Source organism: Leptinotarsa decemlineata, unplaced genomic scaffold, assembly GCF_025532065.1.
Source record: "Leptinotarsa decemlineata unplaced genomic scaffold, Ldec_3_MD MMD2_tig00000882_RagTag_RagTag, whole genome shotgun sequence".
NCBI classification, from domain to species: Eukaryota; Metazoa; Arthropoda; class Insecta; order Coleoptera; family Chrysomelidae; genus Leptinotarsa; species Leptinotarsa decemlineata.
The window spans coordinates 16,607,046-16,631,154 of NW_027412556.1; the positions used below are offsets into that span (position 1 = coordinate 16,607,046).

The following is a 24,109-nucleotide window of genomic DNA, read 5'->3' on the forward strand; positions in this document are numbered from 1 at the left end:
CTAATTTATTTCGACACAAGATTCTTTTGACTTATTAACATTAAACAATTTATGAGAATTGTCGTTTGATTGTGGAAGGTAACAATTACCCAAAAAAGGTCGATAAAAAAACTGGTCTTTTGAATGTTTCGTAAACACCACTTTATATAATAAACGCTTCTGAAAAATCCATTGTAGAGAGAGAAATTGCAGTTTTGTGAATTTGGCCAGTATATTATTTGCTTCAAGAATTTCATCCAATCCTAAAAATCCTACTCATAGTCGCATTTTTCCCAAGCATATAAATAAAATATACCAACAAAAGACCCACATTATGCCGCCCATACATACCCGCATCCGCAGAATACCTGTCACTATCAACCTCTCATCTACATATCCCATTTCCTTAAATACTCCTCCTCCATGGTTAATCGATATTCCACCCTGTAACACAGAACTGCTTATACTCCCAAAAGATGAAACTCCTGCTGCACTGATCCGAAAATCATTCCAGGCCATTTCTTCTAAGTTCTCTAACTTCAATCACATCTATACCGATGCTTCTAAATCAGAAAAAGGTGTGGGAGCAGCCGTATTCAGCAAACATGAGAGTAAAAGTTACAAACTACCTAGCGTCAGCAGTATTTACACTGGAGAGGTTTATGCCATCGCACAGGCAATTATACATGCGAGACAAGTAAATGAAAACTCTGTAATATTCACAGATTCATTGAGTGCAATAGAGGGAATCCGCCAATTATATCCTAAACATCCTCTTCTACAACAAATTAAGATTGAGCTTTTCAAACTTCACCAAGAAGGAAAAAGAGTCGAGATAATCTGGATACCTTCACACATTGGGATACCAGGAAATGAGAAAGCCGACATGCTGGCACGTAACGCTCTCTCAAACACTAGTGCAGTGACATTCGAAAAAACACTACACACAGACATATATCGTCAGATTAAAACTTCCATAAACACTATCTGGAAGCAGAAATGGCAATCTTCAACTGCCAATAAACTGTACAAAATAAATCCCAACATGGAAATAAAAAATTATGCTGCCCTTAATCGAAAAAATCAAATAACCATAAGTCGCCTAAGAATTGGACACACTCGTATCACTCACCAACATTTACTAAAAAAGGAAGCTCGAAGTAAATGTGAAAATTGCAACATGGACCTAACTGTGGAACACCTATTCAAATGTCAACAGCACCAACAAGAGATAAACGAATTGAAGCTAACAGGAGACATATCCACCATTCTAAATAGAGAATGGAACAATGTAATAAAATATGTCAAACGAATCCATATATTTAATTCAATTTAATGTATACCGATATACTGTATCTCATATGTACCGCCGCTAATAACCCTATGTGGTTGATGCGGTTTTAAATCTAAATAAAAAAAAAAAAAAAAAAAATTATTTGAAAAACAGTTTTGCTGATATCCAGAAGATGATTTTTTGTGTCTATGATTAGATTGAAACCAGGAGCTTCACTTGACATTACCAACATTTCAGGATGTCTCAGCTTGAAAAATAAAATGCACTTGAAAGTCTTCTCAATCGAATTTAATTTTTTCTTATGTTATTTTTTACACTTCGAAATATTATATGTACCCCCGGAAATATAGCCCTGCTGAAGCAGTGATATGTTCTGCTTTCATGATACCCTTCCTACTGTTTATTTGGATGGTTTGAGTCTAGATAAGTTTTAGTCATTCTATTTCAATTTATAGCACCTTGTATGTCTTGATTAAATCAGCATATGATGTTCGAAATGAAATTCAACTACTGTCAAAGCGATTGCTCACTGCTCACTCTCAAATAGGAGGTCTGTTCATTAAATAAAGTGAATTTTCATTTTTCTGCAAACATATTTATTCATTTTTCAATTTATATTTTGTTCTCTTCGGAGTAGTTCCAAACAGATATGAAATACTTCTCCCAGCGTTTTTTCCAATTCCCTAAGAAGTTCTTCCAAGAAGTTATGTGTAACAAATAATAGAAATAACATATTTTACAATGAACACACATGGAAAAAACGCCTTCCTCTCTTGGGTCTCTTCAAACTTGAAAACAGAAAAAAGTTGCAGGGGCCAAGTCTGATGAATATGGTGCCTGAAGCATGATTACGGTGTTGTTTCTGGCCAATAAAAATAATAATAATAATAATAATAATAATAGTTTATTAACCGTTTGTTGGTACATTAGGTACATATGGTAAGTCAATATTATATTATAATATGTTACACTAAAAAATAAAAAAATAAAAAATAAACGGACATATGTATAAATAAATAAAATCTTTCAATTCGTACATATGAATTGGAGCGTCAGTATATATAAAAAACAAACAATCAATATCGTTTACCATTTTAAAACTTAACAGTAATGTAAAATCTGTGTCTATCAAATTATCATTTATAAACTCTTGGTAACTATAATAGCACTTTCTAAGTAAAAAATTTTTAATTTTGTTTTGAAATACCTTATCATCGGCAATTTGTTTCAGCTGATTTGGTAACTTATTGTAAGAACTAATTACATTGTACCGTGGGGAGTTCTCATATAATGAGGTTTTGTGCTGTGGAATTCTTAAAGAAGCTCCATGCCGTGTATTATGTTCGTGCTCAGATCCATTTGTCGCAAGAACCGATAAGTTATGTCTTGCAAACAAAACACATTTTAAAATATAAATGGATATGAGGGTTAAAATCTTTTTTTCAATAAAAATAGGCAACTATCCCTGAAATTCAAATTAAATATAAGTCTGAGGATTCTTTTGTGAGCCACAAAAACTCTATTTAAGTCTCTTGCTCTTCCCCAAGCCATGATATTTAAACTAAGTCGAGAGTGAACCATTGCGTAGTAGATATTTAGTAAGCCTGCTTTATCTAAACCGGGCTTCATCTGCCGTATAGCATGAAAAGCTTTGTTCAGATTTGCACATACATGATTGATTTGTTTTGCCCAATTTAGGTTGGCGTCAAGATGAATACCCAGGAATTTAACTTCTGTGGACGTGTGCAAGTCTTCAATGTCGATAACGTTGTGGTGTCGCCATTTCCTGTAAAATTTCACAGCCACTGACTTCGAGGTGTTAAGGATTAGTATGTTTCTCTGACACCAGGAGCTGAAATCATCGATCACGGTCTTCATGTTGGAAGCAAGTTGTTCAACAGTTGAACCTGATACGGTAATGGTAGTATCATCGGCAAACATTGTCACATAACCTGTTGTTATATGTTGCGGCATCGTTAACATATAGGAGAAAGGGTAGTGGTCCGATAACAGATCCTTGAGGTATACCAAGTTTTACGGTATGAGAATCAGAAAGTACATTATTACAAGAGACATACATAGTTCTTCCCGTCATATAGGATTTGATCCAATTCATGATGTTAGATGAGAAATTACATTGTCTTATTTTTTTCAAATTAAATTCTACGCATACGATATCGAATGCCTTCGTTAGGTCAAAGAATAGTGATAAGACGTAATTATTTTTATCAATCTGAGTGTGAATGTAATCGAGAAGATGGTAGGAAGCTGTTTTAATGGATCTCTTTTTAACAAAACCGTGCTGAGAAGTTGAAAGTATGTTGTTGCTTTTCAAGTAATCGGTTATTCTATTTACTATTATCTTTTCTATTAATTTGGATAAAGAACAGAGCAGCGATATTTGCCTGTAATTGTCAATTTCATTTAAATTGCCTTTTTTGTGGAGAGGGATCACAAGTGCTTTTTCAAAACATCAGGAAAGATTCCTTGCACCAGAGACTGATCTATAAGAAAGCCATACATTACGAACAAGCAATGAAGAGTGAGCAGATATATTATTATGATGCAAAAGCCATGAACTGTTTTTATAAAATTCATCTTGCTTCTTGCAATAGACACATAACTTCAAGATGATACTACTCACTGACCGTACGACCATGTGGCATGAACTCCTGGTGCCCTAAGCCACGATAGTCTGAGAAAAAAGTGAGCCAAACCTTGACATTTGATCAAACTTGGGGTGCTGTTTTGGTCCTGGCTCTCCTTGGCTCTTCCATTGGGACGACTGGACTCTGGTTCCAATGTCATAACCATATATCCATGATTCGTTACCAGTTATCACACTTTTAGGCAAATCTGTGTCATCAGCTGTCCTTCTCACATATTCTTACAACGACAGTTTGAGTGTCCTGATTGCCTCAATTTATTTCCATTTCAAAAATAGCATATCAACGTGCTTTCTGTCTTTTGTTTTCATCTCAATTTGCTAAAAACAACTGATTTTTTTCGTATGCAATAAAATCATTTGAATACACGCCATTCTAAATCCAATGACCTATCTCTCATATTTTTAGGACATTTAACACAAATTTGAACTTATGAAATGGTCTGTTCCAACACTGTTCGAAGCAATTATCCATCATTCTACCGGCTGGAAAGACTCGGCCCTAACACACAGATGGCGCCAGTCTTATTCACCGCTTTTTCAGTTAGTACTTACCCAGGAGAGAGGGCTGAACGCATATTGGAACACGCCAGCCGAGCACTGATAAGGTCTCAAATCAATTATCACCGTTGGAAGAGGTCAACTTTATTGCAGGATGCCACGGACCGATTTGAAGAAATAAGAAGAGAGACATTGGAAGATGATTATGGACCAATCTTTGCCAAGATTAAAAGCACGTACTTGAAGATCCGCCAAGACATGGAGAATACCCACAACAGAAAGTGGGGGAAGTTAGTGAGGAAACAATGCCCAAATACAGACCGAAAACAGGACAACTATGAAGCCGCCAACGTCATCAACATGAGTTCCCGCCCGCTCACGGGAATAGAGAAATCCTTGTTGAGGAAAGGCCTTAATTTCGCCATTGCGCCAACATCTGTGCCCACTTTGGAGATAATTACTGCAGTGGAATCCACCAGTTCCCTTATTGACCAGACCGAGGCAGAAAAATTCAGATGGAAAATCAGTGAACAGCTGGATCGAGAACCAGTTCCAACATCTAACATCAGCAGTGAATAACGTAAAGTTCTGAACGGCCTACGTAGAGACAACACAATCAAGATCCTACCTGCAGATAAAGGAAACGCTACTGTGGTGATGGATACTGTTTTCTACGAACAGAAAATCGAAGAGGTTCTTCAGAAGGGACGATACACAAAATCCACAAGAAGGACGTTCCGCTTAGACCGATCATCAGCTCCAGAGATTCGGCTACTCAAAACTTGTCTAGATTTTCACTTTCCATAATACAACCATTACAAGGAAAAACATCGTCTTTTGTGAAGAATTCAAGGCATTTTGTCGAACTACTAGAATCAATTGAAGTCACCCAGGAAGATCAAGTAATTAGTTTCGACGTGGAAAGCCTTTACACCAACGTTTCGGTCGAGGAAGCACTCCAAATCATACAGGGAAAGCTATCCGAAGACGGGAACCTGAAAGAGAGAACGAATCTAGCTATAGAAGTAATAATGGAATTACTAGGATGCTGTGTACGAAACTGTTATCGTCCAAGATGACGGACTGTCAATGGGATCGACACTTCCACCAGTCATAGCCAACATATATATCGAGTGGTTTGAAACTCTGACCACTGAAGAAGCCCACAAGAAACCTCAAGTCTGATTGACATATGTTGACGACACCTTCATAATATGGAACCATGGGAATACTGAACTAGACGCCTTCCTGAAACACATCAACATCAACAGCCATCCTTCCATCACTTTCACAATGAAGAAGAAGTCCACAACGAACTGCCATTCTTAGACGTTCTGGTGAAGAGGACCGACACCAAGTGGCAAACATCTGTATACCGAAAACCTACTCACACGGAACAGTATCTGAACCACGAATCCAACCACCATCAATCGACTAAAAGAGAAATCATCAAGACTCTATTAGACCGTGCTTTCGGGCTTTGCAATACGAAGGAAGGTCTCGAGAAGAAACTAGACATCTTCAACGGAATGGCTACTCCAAAGCAAGGAAGAAAAGTCGTCACAATCAGTGCTTGCACTTTCCTACATCAGAGGATTATCGGAGAGGATAAGAAGAATTGGTTCCAAGTACAAAATCAGAACCTGCTTCAGATCCGGTAACACTATCCGTAGAAGTTTCACGAAAACCAGGCCACCAAACGCGACTGCAAAAATTGCATTTACCAGATACCCTGTGAGTGCGGAAAATTCTATATTGGTGAAACTAAGAGGTCATTGAAGGTTCGCATTGCCGAGCACAAGAAACACACAGCGAGGGGAAACCAGCAAATCAGGAATAGCAGACTAGTTGGACCCATCAACACAACATCGAGTGGTCCCAAGCTGAGATCATACACAGAGAGGAACATTGGTTTGGGAGAAAATTCAAGGAAGCCGCATACATGTTGTCCAACAACGTATTTAGCCAAGCTAGCGTAGAGATACGCAACATATGGAAACCCATCATCAAGCGAAAAATGACCAACTCCCGCCAAACGATCATCTCCCACTGAACCAGTGAAGCGGAAAAAAATGGAAAGCGGGGATAAGTGAAAGTACTCGAACAACCTATAAATAGTCATCTCTCGGAGTAATCAGTCCAGTCATCATCCGAAGACGATTGTAGATACTAATAATCGAAACGTCGTGAACTAACGTGGCTCTCTTAACCTTTTTATTTTTATTTTCATTTTATTTCTTTAATTTTATTTTTTGTTGAATCGTTCTATTTTTACTTGTATTTCTTGTACTTGTATTTCACTATTATTTCATTTCAGATCATTTTTGTTTAATGTATTTGTTATTTTCAGCTGTTCATTTTTAATTCTTCTTTTTTAGTTGTTTCAGGAATTTCAAATCATTTCGTATATTAGACAATGGAAGTCCGAACTAGTAAAATTCATCATGAAACATTGTCAATCACCCTCAAACATCCACAAAATTGTGACAATGGGTGAAACATGAATCCATCACTTCACTCCGGAATCAAAACGATCGTCATCTGAGTGGAGAGCAACTGGTGAACCTCGTCCAAAGCTCCCGAAAGCACAACAATCGGCCGTAAATGTTATGGCCTCAGCATTTTGGGATGTGCGTGGTGCAATATGCATTGACTATCTTGAGAAGGGTAATACCATTAACAGTGAATATTATACAGCATTTGAAGGCCGAAATTGCGAAAAAACAACCCCATTCGAAGAAAAAAAAGGTGCTGCTTCATCAAGACAACGTACAGTGTCACAAACCAAAGAACACGATGGTAAAATTGCACGAAATGGGCTTCGAATTGCTCCCGCATGTACTATATTCGCCAGATTTGGCTCCCAGCGATAACTGGCTGTTCGCAGACCTCCAAAAATGCTCACCTTCAAAAAATTTCGCTCGAAAGAAGAGGTTCCTGTTGCAACTTAGGCCTATTTTGGGACAAAAGATAAATCGTTCTATAAGTGGTATTCAAATGTTAGAGCGGCACCGGAATGATTGAGTGGTTCTTCATGGATTCTACTTTGAAGAATAAAACCAATTTTTACAAAAAAACGCGTTTTCTTTCTTAGTCCCGAGACTTTTCAGCCCAGGTAATAATTTGTGACAAATCACCATCGGCAAATCACACCCAAAGTGGTAGACTTGAAGCCACAACACCCTTTTTGTTTGACAAAGGAAATCACCATCATAACATATCATAAAACACGTGGAATGGTCATTTAGAGAAGCGTGAACCGGATAATCATGACATAATATTCAACAAGAATACGTGCCTAACACAAGGGCATGATATAACTAATTTATTACTGGAACAGGAAGAGGCGCGCCTATAAATATGTACTGCAATATGCTGATCGATTATGTTATTATGAATTTCACGAATATCTTCATAGTGTGTTAGAAGGAGAAGAGAAACAAGAGTTTTTGGCACAGTTGGAGGAGTAACTGGGTCACTACGAGTGTTCCCCATTCTATTTTTGTGGGATTTTTCACTTTTTATTGCACTTGGGAATGGAATAATCGATGAAAAACTTTGTTTCATTCTGGAATAAATTGAAACAGAGATTCTGAAATAGAAGGGAAAATGGGAAAGTTTTTAAGAATTGTTAAGCATTAGAAAGCTCATCATTCAGGATTTTGAAAAAGCGACATTTATGTAGATATTGAAATATATGATCGAATTGAAATTATTATTTTTAAGAGAGATTAATTTTTGGGAAAGGAAGGTTGTGGTTTTCCACTTCTCCATCTTCAAACAAAAAAACGTGAAAATGTTACAAAGAAAGAAATATAGCAATTATTTCAAAATAAACAATTCCCAAAGATGTATAGATTATGCAGAAAAGTTACTTTCAGACACACTCACGGAAACAACTACTTTTATATGAATATTGAATAATAAAAAACATTTCTTTGTATTCAGTTTAAACTTCGAATATTCTGCATTGAATTGAACCAGATATCATATGATCCGCCACAATATAGTATATGGAAGAGGTAAAATTTCACCAATATGGAACACTGTCACCCTCAATGGGGGACATCAATGTTTCGCAATTAGACACATGCCTCATTACCTCTTCTGCATCAATATGGATAATATCACAAGATAAAGCACTCAATTTATTCATAACATTACGACTTCATGTCACGAATGAGTAAAATCTTCGCACGTCATCGATGACAGTACATAATGACATTCATGTGCTTATTTGAAATATGTGATATATTTTTGAATTGTGTTTTTATATTTTCATGAATATAGTTCCGTGAAGAATTATGATGTACATCAAGAAAATACTCGTTCTCAAAATCACTTCCATTTACCAATTTGTAAAAATAGAATAGGTATAGTTCAAGTAAACGATATAAACTTCAAGTAGTTGCTTTTTGGTATAGTAATCTTCAAAATACAAATTGTTATCCTTCAAAAACTTCGTATTTCATCATTCTTTGAATTTTCATTAGGTACTTCGATGAGCTGTCGCGAATGATAGGATGCGTTATCGAAAACTATTACACTATTCGCATCCAAATTTGGGATCAATGTGTTTTCAAACCATTCCTGGAAAATATTAGCTTCCATGTTTTTATGATTCTTTGTTTGCAGGCATGTTAGGCGTACACATTCTCGAAACATCACTCCACCCTTTCATAACTGTATCGTGAGTGTCATACCAAGTTTCGTCCAAATAGAAAATTTGCCGTTGTTCTTGTCTATATTCAGTTATTTATTCTAAGTATTTTTAACAAAATTCCACTATTCTTCTGCTTTTCATAACTGCTTGACATTTGGCCGGAAGTATTCGATTTCTTCTTTATGATTTCAGTTGTAGGAATCTCATTGCTTTTGTAACGGCGTATATTGTTTTTTTTTAAAGATTTCATTAGATGAACATTTAAAGGTTTTGGTAATCCTGTATCACATTGCATCTTGCGTTCATAAGGTTTGTTTTTGACTATTTTACGTACAGTTGAGAAAAGAATTTTGGTCACATCTTATGTTGCTTGTAATAGTTTGTTTCCCTCAAAACCAAACTTGAAACAGTGTAGATTCTCATATACATTGAAACATACTCTTTGTGTTTCAATATTCATATGCATCCGAATTTCATTCACTGGTATGTCTTTTTCGCATTGTTCACCATCGCTATTGGAATCACTACACTGGAAGTCTGCGTTATCACACTCCTTATTACTATTAGTACTTGTCCAAGGACGCCATATTTCAAACAAATAACAAAAATCTCAAATAATCCTAACTGCACCAATTTCGAATTTCAACACTCGAATCGCGATCAGTTCCTGAACTTAACACGACGGAGATAACCATCCCCGCATTCCCCGATTTCTATTCGTCACCGTAACATGACTTCAAATATAATTTTATTACTATTCAGCCAATCATAAAACGCGGTTAATAAAAATTATCCAATACGAACCGCCAAATTCACGTGGATTAGTTCGCTGCCGGTTCATTTCTATGTATTGGTTTTTTTGGCCTTTGAGATTGCCGTCAATTTTGAATATGTACAATATCGTTTACTTCGACTATATACATTTCGATTCTTACACTAATAATGGCTTACGTGTTCTTCGTTATTGACTTTTAAAAGGCAACTCAAAACATTTCTTGTTACAACATGTTTTTATTCAACAGATGCATTCTTTTCAAAAGACATCTCATTAGAATATTGTTATCAATATTTCTGTTATATCTCACACATATAACTATTCTAATATGTTTAGAATTTTCAACGGCGAATCTGTGTATTCCAAAGCTTTGAATGTGAACTTGTTAAATCTACGTTGTATTTTTTTTTCTGGGCTTGACTATTCCAATTCAATATTTTGTCTCTTGGGAAATTAATTACATTATTATTATTATTCTTATTATCCTTCGTACGTTCCGGAATCTATCTCTACCTATTAGCCAGGCTAATTTGTTTCGATGTTTAGAATTATTCACGTCACTACAAATTTTAGATGATGAGAAACCGACATATCCGAAACACAAAGTGTAGAAAAATTACACGAAATATTTGAAGAGATTTTAGTAAATGGGTTTTATCAAAAAAACAGATTATTCATGCACTGTGGAATCCTGAGGGAAACTTTCATAATGGATACTGGTTCAAATAGGCATCCTAAGAGGATTCAGGCGTTCAATAATTCCTGCGTCTCGTCAATTCCGTCCAAATCTCTCAATAAACTGGACACAACATCCTCAACATCCCAAGAATCTTCAGTTCAATGATATATATTTTTATTATGCATAAAAAGAATTGTTAACTTTGTTGAAAAAATACGAAATCAAAAATTGATGAATCTATAGAATATGCATGAAGAACAAATATTATATACTTACTGACAAACTAAATATTATGAAAAAGGAAACAATTAAACCATTAATATAGTCATGATCATAAATTGAAATTGAAGCAAACAAAAATATTATGAAAATATTCCAACCACATCCTACAAGGCTACAGTGAATACATATTGACATTTCAATCAAAGCTGTAAATTAGGCCAAGTCATGTATTTTACAGGAAATGTGCTAATTGGAAGTGATTCCTGTGGGCACGAAGAACATACATGATTTTTTTAGGTCACGCCCAGTCTGGTCATTAACCACGTATGTAGCAGTATTTCATTTGTGATATTTGTACCTACATATACGTGAGCTGTTCAAAAAATAGGTATATTCGATTAGCGAGTTTTTTTGTGTTGGTATTGAATCAAGTGCTTAAAAACACATGAAATGTTGACAGTGGCATACGGTGATAAAATGTTGTTTTTTTTAAAGACTATAGTATTCACAAAAATACAGTGAAGATTAAAAATAACAGACAAAAGAAAACAATCAAAAAATATCAAAGATAAGAAAAAATGTACAAATATGTTATCAATAAAACAATACAATTTTAATATTACTTGACATAAATCGTAATATACTATATCGTGGTATACCAAAAGACTAGAATTTGTATGCAACTTACTCTTCCAAACTGTAGAAGCACTTTCACAAAATTAAGTTCTTTACTGATTTCTGAAATATTTTAAGTTCATTAATTGATGTAATATGTTTTGGTGGATGATTATACAGGGTGTCCCTGGACTTCCTCTTTTCCTCTCGGGAATGTATAGATGGGGTCAAAATATCACCAGTACTTCATATAACTTTTTTTCCTAAAAGTCTTCGTAACCAAGTTACGGGCCCTCGAAGTTACAAAATGAAAAATGTTTTTCTTTGATAACTTTTCAAGTGAATATTCAAAATCATCCAAATTCTGGTAATTGACTAAACAAATGAATTCCGTCGATGAGCTTTCATGCAGGAGTCAGTTGTTTTGCTAGAAAGTCAGGAACGGACTACCCCCGATGGTCCACACCCCAAAACTTTGAAATGACAAATATTTTTCAATATTTTTCAACAAAATAAGGTTACTTGGACAATTTTATGAATAAAAGTACTCGTGTGGAAAGTCGATCGGAGCAACGAGTCTTGATAAAAATGTAGTTCTACTCGACGACATCAAACCCGCTAGTCCACCATTATTTGAAATGAATAATTATCAAAGCAGAAATAATAATGATAACGTTAATTCAACAACATTTATAACAGGAATAATACAAAGTATGCTAAAATGAAGTCGTAAACAAAAAGTACAGTACCTATATGGAAGTTTAAGTCACAATTGTGATAGCAGATATTTTTTCAAAAGAAATATCAAGTTCTGTAGATTCGTGGTGTTTTTAAAATAACAAGCTACTCTACTATGAAATATCGAATTCATTCCATATTTTGTATGTACATAATACGTGTGGAATAATCACGTTTCGTGTTGATCAGTTATCTGAATCTCATGAAACTCAACATTCGAATGTTTCAAATTCTTCTTCACAGCTAAACTGTTGAGGAGTTTCACTGATAATTATAATTTTATGGGAAAAATTCTTTAATACGAATCTAAATTTAGCTGAAAAAACGCACATCGGAAAAAATATTTACTATACCTACTAATAAAAAGCAAACGAATGAACTACAAAAACGGCTGCACATGATCAGGTGAAAAATATCCAGGGAATAATTATGTTCCATTTCTTTCACAGATGTTGACAAAAAAACCTTTTAGAAAGTTTTGATAAAAAATGAGAAACTGGAATGCGATTTTGTTTTGTTGAGTGGTGCGTTGTCATATGACTATCGTTGTATTGTCAATATTCTATAGGATATTTTGAATTTTTTTGATATGGCCGAACAGTTTACATTCAATGAATATGCAGATATGCATGTATTTTATGGACGAGCATTTTGTAATGCTGCAGAAGCTCGTCGTCTGTATTCCGAGCATTTTCCCAATCGAACGGTACCGTCAAGAGAAACATTCGAGCGTGTCGATCGCAGCTTGAGGGAGACAGGTATGTAATAATTGATAATTAATTTGAGCACGTTGTTTTATTTCGATATTATTGTAGGTACAGTTTTGCCAAAACGAGGTGGTGAGGGCGCTCCTAGGACTGTACGTACCGTTGTATTGGAGGAAAATATTTTGGAAGCCGTCGCTGATGATCCTTCAATGAGCATCAGAAATTTATCAGAACAGTTCCATACATCCAAGTCCACTATTCATAGAATAATTAGGGAACAACTGCTCCATCCATTTCACATCCAGAAGGTACATGCCATGACACCTCAAGATTTCCTAGCACGACTGGAATATGCCAATTGGTTCATCGAGTTTTATTCACTGATGAAGCAGGTTTCAGTAGAGATGGAGTTATCAACTCTCATAATCTCCATATATGGGCCGAAGAAAATCCCCATGGGATATTGCAAACCAAACACCAACGGAAATTCAACGTGAATGTTTGGGCTGGTATCATAGGAAACCATCTTATAGGACCATTCGTTCTACAGGACCGATTGAATGGAGAACGTTATTTGGAGTTCATTCAGAACGATTTGAATGGACTTTTGGAACATGTTCCATTGCAAACCCGAAGAGATATGTGGTTTATGCATGATGGCGCTCCTCCTCATTTTAGTTTGATTGTGCGTGACCATCTGAACCATATTTTCCACAATAGATGGATTGGTAGAGGTGGGCCATATTCATGGCCATCGCGGTCTCCGGATTTAAATCCATTGGATTTCTTTCTGTGGGGGCATCTAAAAAGCTTTGTTTACGCTACACCTATTCACACAAGAGATGCATTGTTGAATAGAATAACATTACATTGTGAAGCCATACGAAACGACCCTGGAATGCTATTTCAAGTACAGAGAGGGTGTCTTCGCAGACTAAGAAAATGTATAGAGAGAGAAGGTGGTCATATCGAGCAGTTTCTGTAGCGGATTTTTCATTTCTGTTTGCTCTTGAGGCTCTTGAGTTTCGTTAGTTAAACGTGTTTGCATTATAAAAATTCGTTATGAACATTTTACCTATCATTTCCATTTTCCTTGAAAACTAATATTTTCGAATAATGGTAGACATCTCAGGATAAATGTTGTTGAATTAACGCTATCATTATTATTTCGGCTTTGATAATTATTCATTTCAAATAATGGTGGACGAGCGGGTTTGATGTCGTCGAGTGAAACTACATTTTTATCAAGACTCGTTGCTCAGATCGACTTTCCACACGAGTACTTTTATTCATAAAATTGTCCAAGTAACCTTATTTTGTTGAAAAATATTGAAAAATATCTGTCATTTCAAAGTTTTGGGGTGTGGACCATCGGGGGTAGTCCGTTCCTGACTTTGTAGCAAAACAACTGACTCCTGCATGAAAGCTCATCGACGGAATTCATTTGTTTAGTCAATTACCAAAATTTGGATGATTTTGAATATTCACTTGAAAAGTTATCAAAGAAAAACATTTTTCATTTTGTAACTTCGAGGGCCCGTTACTTGGTAACGAAAGATTTTAGGAAAAAAAGTTATATGAAGTACTGGTGATATTTTGACCCCATCTATACATTCCCGATAGGAAAAGAGGAAGTCCAGGGACACCCTGTATATTCGTCTATTTCTATAGATTTGAGACTACCTGGTCAAAGATGATGTGGGCAGTGGAAGGGCAAGTTTTTTATCGCTACGCGTAGACCTTTGTGTACGGCTTTCGAACTTTTCTTTATGTTTGTGAAGTAAGCAGACAGTCTCTAGAATGAATATTTCAAATATTGCCAATATTTTATTTCTGCAGAAAAGTGGCCTACACGAGTCACGCATCTTCTATTTGAATATTATTCTCAAAGCTTTCTTCTGGATAACAAATATACTCTTCATCAAAATCTGGCTGCCTGAGCCCCGTAAAGAAATTCCATACCGGAGATGACTCTCCATAAGTGAATAAAATGCATTTATTGCTGCTGAAAATCCGAGTTCATGAGATATGACGAAGCAAGCAGAAGATAATTTCTTTTTTAAATCAGTAATTTTCGAATCAAATTTAAGAACACTGTCAATGAATATACGAAGAAATTCAGTTACAGGCTTACTTTCAATCATGTGTTCACCTTGTATTACTTGTTCTAAGTCCCACTTGAATGTTATGAGATTTGTTTTAGAAACATTAAGCGATAGCATATTCGATTCACACCATTTTTTAATTTTTTTAAAATCTGAGTGGACGGACCGAGTCAAAGTATCAGTAACTTTATTACGCCAAAGTACTGTAGTGTCATTCGCATAAGAGGTAAATGCTCCAGATATATCAAGTTTTGCCATATCGTTAATATATAGCAAGAATAAAATTGGGCCCAGGACTGACCCCTGAGGAACTTTCCACTATCATAAGTGTTGTTGCTCAATGTTAATTTTTTGACTTCTACCAGTAATATAAAATCTGAACCATTCTAAGGCTGTTCCCTGGATTCCATAATGAAAGAGTTTTTGCAGCAGGATTTCATGTTCCACGCAATCAAATGCCTTAGAAAGGTCCAGAAATACTGCCGCCGCCACTTCTTTATCATTTAGGGTCGTATAGACGTTTTCAAGGTAATGAAAAATGGCGGTCATTCGTGTTTTTTGTGTCGGAAGTCAAACTGTACGGGAGCTATAATTTTATGTTTTTCCAAGAAACCCACTATCCTACTTTTGACTAGTTTTTCAATTATTTTTGATAACGTTGATAAAAACCACTATGCTGATACGTTGTCTTCACCAGCAGAATTTTTGTTTTTTTATTTATTTCATTACTAACTTCAGCTCACTCAAATCTGTGTCATATAAAAACAGGGAATTCATAGGAAAGTTTACCTTACTCCAATTTCAAAGCGGGTCATCTATTGGATTGATATTGTTGGTAAATTTGAAGGCTATTGAACAATAATAATCGTTTAACTGATTTTATCTTTATCTTTACTTCAGGATAGTTTCGTCATTTACTATTGCTCATATTTCTTTTTGTTTATTTTCTGCTCCATTCAGTCTATTATTATATAGGAATAATTATAGTATGTGTATGTTGTTTTCTTCTATTTATCATTGTATCGGAGCTGCACCTGTATTGCAATGTATTTGTTAATAGCATATGTGTGTCTGTCATGATTTTTCGAACTAGAAATTTTTAATATTGAACTATATCAACATTTTTATTTTTTATAATGATTTGCAATTTCTATAATGTTGGTTAAATGTTTTATGTAATACTGTATTTTAGGGTTACCTATTTCAATAAATATATTCTTCTTCTTCATAATCGTGGCCTAGTGCATCAGGAGTTCTTGCCACATGGTCGTATGGTCATTAAGACGCATTATCTTCAAGTTATGCGCCGCTTGCGAGAAGAAGAAGAAAACGTCCGGTACTGTGGAGAAACAATTCACGGCTTTTGCATCATGATACTGCACTTACTTACAGGGTGTATCAAATCACAAAAAGAAACAATCACTAATGTAAATTATTTAAATAAAAAACGATATTCGATTCTGGGTATATGTTGATAGTTCGAAATAAGCCGTTTTAATGTTTGTGGTTTCACAATGTAATCAGTGATGTAAATGAAGTGGTTCATTCAAATTGAGGATCTCGTCCAATTAACTCACTACATAAATTACATCATCAAACACTGAAATGTTGTTCTTATTAATGCATTATTGATACAAATATGTGTCGGTATTACGTAACTATCATTAAAGAAGCCAAGGTTGAACTCATGAAAGTCTTCGGAAAGCTGCAAATCAGAAACCATTAATCACGATTAGCTTCAAATCATCACTGCATAGTATAAAACAAAGTCGCTTCCCGCTGTCTGTCCCTATGTATGCTTATATCTGTAAAACGCAACGGATTTTGATGCAGGGTTTTTTAATAGATTAAGTGATTCAAGAGAAAGGTGTATATGTATTATATAACATGCATAATATTAGTAGCGAAATACTGATTATTTTACAGGTTTCTGATGTGATGTATATAAACAAATTTTATTTTCACTTTTATTGCAAATGCTGGCTGAACCCAATGGGATAGATCAAAGAATGTACTACAGTATTGTACACTTTAAAAATGGCTACAAAAAAGTCGGCGATGTTATAACCCATAAAAACGACGGCATTCCAATTAAGTACTTTTAATACATTGTGTATTAATTATAGATCAATATGGCCCACGACAGCAAGTAATTACAATGAATATTTTTGAAGATATTACAGATTCAAAATGCAGGGACATAGTGGTTGCGGCGGTTGCGGCCGGTGGACCGACGGCGAATGCCTATAAATAGTGCGTCTAAGGCCACGCTTCGCTCTTAGAACGAAAACTCTCCACCATGCGATTACTGGAAATAGGGATCCCACAAAAATCAGTCCTTTCGCCACACCTGTTCTCGGTATACACAGCAGATGTGCCCAAGCCAGAGAACAATTTTAACAAGTTGGCACTCTACGCGGACGACACAACTCTGCTGGCGAGATCAACAAGCCAAGCGCATGTAACCAGATACCTGCAGGTGAATAGACTAGAGGAAAGGGCCAACCTTTGGAAAATCAGTATAAACCCTGATAAAAGTCAGGCGATACTGTTCACCCGAAGGAAATGTCACCTTCAACGGACAAGAGATTCCGTGGACTAACGAAGCGAAATACCTGGGAGTCACCCTCGACAGAATACTCATGTTCAGGATACACGTACGGCAGGGAATAGAGCTGGCGAAATCTGCCAGACAATACCTATACCCAATTATAGGTCGTAACATGGGACTCCAAGTGAAGAAGACCGTAGGTTAGGTTAAGTTGGTCCAAAGTGAGTAGGTCTATTCGACTTTCCACCGCAACTCGCAAGGGTTTATTGTGGCTTACACCTATTCACACTCGACCAAATAAACCCAGCTTCAGCACAAAGTATGTGGTCTGCTGTTTCATCACACACACACTTTCTTCCGACAGGTAGAGTATCTGCATATCATGATTCAAATGACAGTGACCTGTAAGAAGGCCTGTTATAAATCGTAGTTCATTCCTACTGTAGTCCAACAACTGTTTGGTATCAAGCTTCGAAGGGTGAATAAACGCCTTGGAGTAAGCCAATCCTGGAAGATTCTGCCAGGAGTCCATACATCTTCTTGCCATCTAGGTGTTCAATCTTTGTTTGGCAAAGCCTAAAGCGATGCCAATTACAGGTTCTGGTCCGATACTGCTGCTTGCTACATGCTCTGGAAATTTGCTACCAATTTAGACGTTGCTCGGTAGAAGCCAAGAGCTTCCAACGCCGCTTGACTGTCCGAGAATATTTTTATTGATTTGTGTATGAGGTTGGATTCTTCCAATCTCTCCGCACACATTTCAATAGCGCGAATTTCCGCTTTCATGGGTCTTCGACAGAAAACACCTCCACCAGATCCCGAAGATGTTTCTGATCCATCTGTGACCATAAAGACCGTATGCCTGCACTGCATGGGGCCAGCGCGCAGCTATATACAGATAAAATATCCAGACGTTTATAAACGCGTGCGTGCGAGCCGCCGTAAACGCTCCGAGATATATACCGAACAGATATATATTCCGGGACCTGGACCTGAACATTCACTACGTAGATGCGTGTATGAGAGAACACGCAGAAAACGTGTTCGATAGAGTTCAATCACACGCTAGTCCAGCGCTGCGCGATCTACTATTTAAAACCCACTTTTTTTGCAGATTCACTGAGAAACACTTGTGCGCGATTTAAAGACACTCGTCTCCGGTTAGTTTTTGGGGGCCCCATGCAATAATTACATTCAAGTAAAGTCACGATTCAATAAAATATTAGATTAGAAAGTAAAAGCACCTGAAGGCTGGCTTTCGACCGCAGTAGGTCAGATGTTAATCTTGCTGAAGTGCCTATCAGTAGGTTGAGGTCCACTCATAAGAGTGGGGTGGATTAACGAGATGGGATGTTCTGCACACAGTAACCGTGTGGGGGAAATTTTATCCCAGGACACTTAACCCGGGAGGGGGCATGTGGGGCCCTTCGCCCTATAACGTTTGTATGTATATTTAGTATCAGCATTGCACCCGTGCGGAGCCGAGGAAAATCGCTAGTTTTTATGATATCGTTTCAAAAAGGTTCCACACATATACCTAGTGTAATAAGTTTGTGAAAGATGAAATTGGAACCTGTGGCGTAGAATAAATCCAAATCGTGAAATGTTCTCAAAGAACCAGAAATGCAATACTCTTCTCGACGCGCGTTTACCAACCAAATTGGCGTCTTCATATCATGTCGACTGGATTTATGACGTATCTAACGAATTTAGAAAAAATATCAATACGCAGTATTTAATATTGGTGTATGCCGTAGACTGTGTACTATTGATGGCAAGAGAAATTTGGAGGAAGCACAGGGAATTCAAAAGGACCTTTCATGTTCAGCATACCATTTTGAAAATTCCAGAAGTTAGTCAGAAAACAAAGCCGTACATTTACTTAAAGCTTAATATACACCCAGATCAAACAATCAGAAATCAAGAAATGGATAACTATAACATATTTTGGTAAAAGAACAGAGATAATTGTGGGTTTCTTCAGAAAAATCATTTTGGAAGTGACATTCAGACCACATGCCAGCTTATCTGATTTCCTTTTCAAAATTCAGGTACTCAATTAAGCTAAGTACCTCTATTATTACCTAAAGTGGAGTTATTTGAGGGCTAATGTAATCAATCATTTTTAGTTTAACGTGTAAGTTTTGAAATGTTGTTATAGCACGAAACTGCAGTAACGTTAGTTACTGTTAGTTAGTTTTATAAAACATATTTCATTAATTAAAGAGGAGAGTAAATAATGGTTGTTTTTAATGCGGATTTTCTACACTGGTATGCTTCGAAAACACAAAAATGAATATCATCCCTTTCTCTGACAAATGAGAAGAGGAATCATCTGTTCTTATCTGTTTTCATTACGGATATTGTGTCTGTTTGTCTGTTTTCTGTTGACTATTTCGGTTTATCTTTCGAATATAAACATCGAGGTGCTGAAATACATTCCTCATGTTCACTAGTGAATATATATACAAATTCACGGCATCAGCAATACAGATTCTAAAACATACAGTGTGTAACAACGAAAACTTAACAGAGCCGTTTTTGAATATAAAAGGTAAGATTTTTAAAAAAAGCTCGGACATGTCGATTTCTAATTAAAGGAGGACACCTTTCAGACTGATCATATTTTTTGTCGTATGCACCCCCTCGGAGGGGTGCGTCTGACGACCCTTATTCAGATAGGGAAAGTAGGTCGAGTGGTACCTTGTTTTAAAGGTCTTTCGAATACCTTTACATCGCTGTTAAAAGAAAATTAGTTTTCGAGATAATTTGAAGATTTAAAGGTATTTTTATTGAGTTCAACTCTTTTTAAAATAAATCAAAATGTTTTTAAAGTACAATTTACGTTCAGAACTTTCATGAAAATAATAAATGTTTGCTTTTTATGACTACCTGCTAATACGTGTCTATTTGATTTAGTAAAAAAGTAAGAATTATTTGTTTATTACGAGGAGATTTTTTTCGGGGGATGGGGTTGGTTACCACCCTTACATTTAAGGTAAATTGAGTGGCATTTCCTTATGAAGGTTGCCTTTTGAGGTGGATATTTTATGCTTCTGATAAAAAAGTGAATCATACTAAAAACTTACCTACACAACGAATACAGCCTGCTTATTTCCTTGAATGCTGATGACACAGAAAAGTTGAAAAACTGTTTTAGGGTTAATAAATCCCAATAATTGTTTTAAAAGCACACACAAAAAAAGTTACACCTAATAAGAGTAACTCATATAGGAAATTTAGAGTAAATGTTCAAAATGTGCGCCATTTTGCTCCATGCAACAATAAAGATTTTGTTCGAATTTTGCTCTTACATTATTCAACATCTCAGGAGTTATAGCTCGGCATTCATCAATAATTCTACGACGTAATTCATCCAAATTGGCTGGCTGTGTAGCATAAACTTTGGACTTTAGATATCCCTACAGAAAGAAGTCCAATTGTGTTAAATCTGGTGATCATGCTGACCATTCAATTGCTAATCCATTGTCCTTCAAAATGATTATTCATAAAAATTCGAACCTGTTGGGCATAATGGAGTGGTGCACCGTCTTGTTGAAAATGGATAAATTCATTTTGACATCTTGGGTCCTGTTCAATTATTTCAACTATACGAGATTGTATTGCCTCTTCAAGAAGTTGTAAATAAGAATCACCGGTTGAATTTCCATCAATGAAAAATTGACCTATGATATGATTGCCTAATATTCCGGCCCAGACATTCAACTTTTGGGGATGTTGGGTATGTATTTCTGCGTATTGTCTTGGGTTTTTATCCGACCAATAACGGCAAATGTGGCGGTTCACGCAACCATTTAAATAAAATGAGCTTTCGTCCGAAAAACAGATGATTTTGTATTAATCTCTCACTCATGCCCTCACAAAACTCCTGCCTTCGGTCGAAATCATCCTCATTGAGTTCATGAACAAGTTTGATTTTGTAAGGATGTAGTTTGTGGTTTTTAAGGATTCTCCATGCGCTCATATGGCTTATTCCGGCCATAGCTGATAAACCTCTGGTACTTAACCTGGGATTGGCGATGACTTGACCAATCACTCCAATCGCATTATCGTCATTCACTACCCTTCTCTGAACATTTCGTTTCTTATTTAAAACCGAACCTGTCTCCCTGAATTTTGTGACCAAATCCAGAACGTGATTTCTGCTTAGGTGTTTCCCAGGGTTTTGCTCGTTAAATAAAATTGATGTTCTATTACCATTTTGGTCATTTCCAAAAAATAAATCAATAACTGAAACCCTTTCAGCAGTAGTGTAAGGCATTTTTAAACAAATAACAATACACGGCTCGTTTAAACAAAACAATCGAACGATGTACTAATGAAAACTGGAAGAAGAGGAGTGGGTATTGATTTTAAAAAAGGGATTTTATTTAACAAAAAACTGATAAGAAGAACTGCTCGATTTTTTTTTTATTTAGGCATACAAGTTACCGAGTGGTCTATCTAATGTATTATCAACATGGCAATTTTAACTTCAAATTATCTCGAAAACTAATCTTTACAAAAATTTTCTTTTAACAGAATTGTAAAGGTATTCGAAAGACCTTTGAAACAAGGTGCCACTCGACCTACTTTCCCTATCTAAATAAGGGTTGTCGGACGCACCTCTCCGAGGGGGTGCGTACTACAAAAATCTGATTAGTCTGAAAGGTGTCCCCCTTTAATTAGAAATCGACGTGTCCGAGCTTCTTTTAAAAATCTTACTTTTTATATTCAAAAACGGCTCTGTTAAGTTTTCGTTGTTGCACAGTGTATATGGTTTTGTTTCAAAGAAAGGTAGTTGAATAATTTGAAATTGTGGAAACTGTGTGGAACTGGTAAATAAGTTCATGTAATTTCATTGATTACAGGTTTATTCAAATGAAGTTTCTCCTTTTCTTATGTTAATGTACTGATTTATTCCCAAACGAAGGTAGGTACACATTTACCATTAATTAGGTAGATACAAACTCAGGTACTTAAAATTCAGGTACATCAAGATACATGATGAATTTGGTTAGTATAGACACCAAGAATCCAATATATTGCTCTGCTGACGCAGCACACTTGTCTCGTCATTCCACTTGGATTCCAGGACATCGGCTACGGAGGCACATCTTCACCGGCAGCAGGAGGTTGCATATCTTAATGAGGATCTAGAAGTGATTTCCAATTGGAGTGAAAGTAACCAGATTCAATTCAATGCCACAATATTAATACATAATAATGCCAGGTCAGACAATTCCGCTTTCTGCTTCGATAAGTTTGTTGGGGGTTAAAATGGACATCAATATGTTTCGGCACAGCATAATCGTTTCGCTGGAATCGCAAAGGCTGCTTCTCAAAAGCTTGGAACACTGTTCCGTACCGGAAAACTTTACACTCAGCAACTTCTGATGCTTTATAAAGCTCAAATTAGACCTTCTTTGGGGTATTGTTCTCATGTATGGAGTTCTGCCCCCAAACATACCCTGAAGTTGCTGGATTCCATTCAGAAAAGAGCCATCCGCCTGATTGGAGACGTGAACATCACGTGCAACTTTGATAGCCTAGAAAATCGAAGAGAAGTTTTTCCAAATGGATGTAATCTCCAGCGATTCAAAGCCAATGTGAATCGCTACTTTCGCACATGAACCGCTCTGAGAGCGCAGTAAGGATTTTTCTGTAGTGCTTGTGTTTTGTCCTTAAAAAAACACGCAAACACGCCTGAAGAAGCTATTGTATAGCAAAACACGAGATGAGTTTTTGTAAAACAATGATGTGTTTCCTGATTACGTTATGGATTTTAATCAAGTATCTATTACATAAATGTATTGAATTAAATATTTCTTCGAAGGACTGAAAGTTTCATCAATCATGAAATACTCTATATACTCTAGCATACTACATACTCTAGCAGAAAGTATTTTCAATTAGCTAAACTCCTTTTCTTCGTAGTTATCACAAGATATGGATATAAACAGTGAATATGTCGTGGTAAATAACAATTTCTTGTTTCAATCGACTTTTTTGGGGTTTCCACCTTGCACAGTCTGAGAAAAAATTGGTAATGGTGTACTTTATATACAGGTGTAAAAAAGGTAAAATGTTTAGTCAGCCCGATTCCTAACAAAGAAAAATCAGAAGTAAAAAAGAAAAGAAATAATGCATTTATCTTTGTGAAAAATAATTTTAGTAGTAACTCATCGGAGTTCCTTTTATACGTCGCCATAAAGTTTTTCTTTAAAATTTCATTTTCAGATTGTGAAAAGTGTAAATCCCCAGAAAGGCCGATAAAAAACTCCACAAAAATGACTTTTGTTCAAAAACGTTTTACTTTTCCGACGAGGCAAATGCTTTCACTCCTATTTGTTATATTTTTGAGCTTTCTTGATATGAAAAAAGTTAATAGAAATATAAAAAATAACCGAAGATTACATTAGTTCTTTCAAATGCAAAATAAACATTCAAACAGCAACACCTTTGAGGTATTCTATTTGTATTTTAGGCTGGCACTTATATAAGTTCATTTCAAGGTAATGTTATTATTTTCTCTACATAAATAACATAATTAGCAAATACTCAGTGAGAATCCATGACAAATGAATTCTGGTTGATCACTAAAACCTTACTAAC

The 24,109-nt window shown here is 36.0% G+C and overlaps 1 protein-coding gene across 2 annotated transcripts in view; it reads right to left on the reverse strand.

Moving 5' to 3' along the window:
- The window catches only part of if (integrin subunit alpha inflated), a 288,652-nt gene that overhangs the window by 175,501 nt on the left and 89,042 nt on the right, over window positions 1-24,109 (reverse strand). The window lies entirely within an intron of this gene.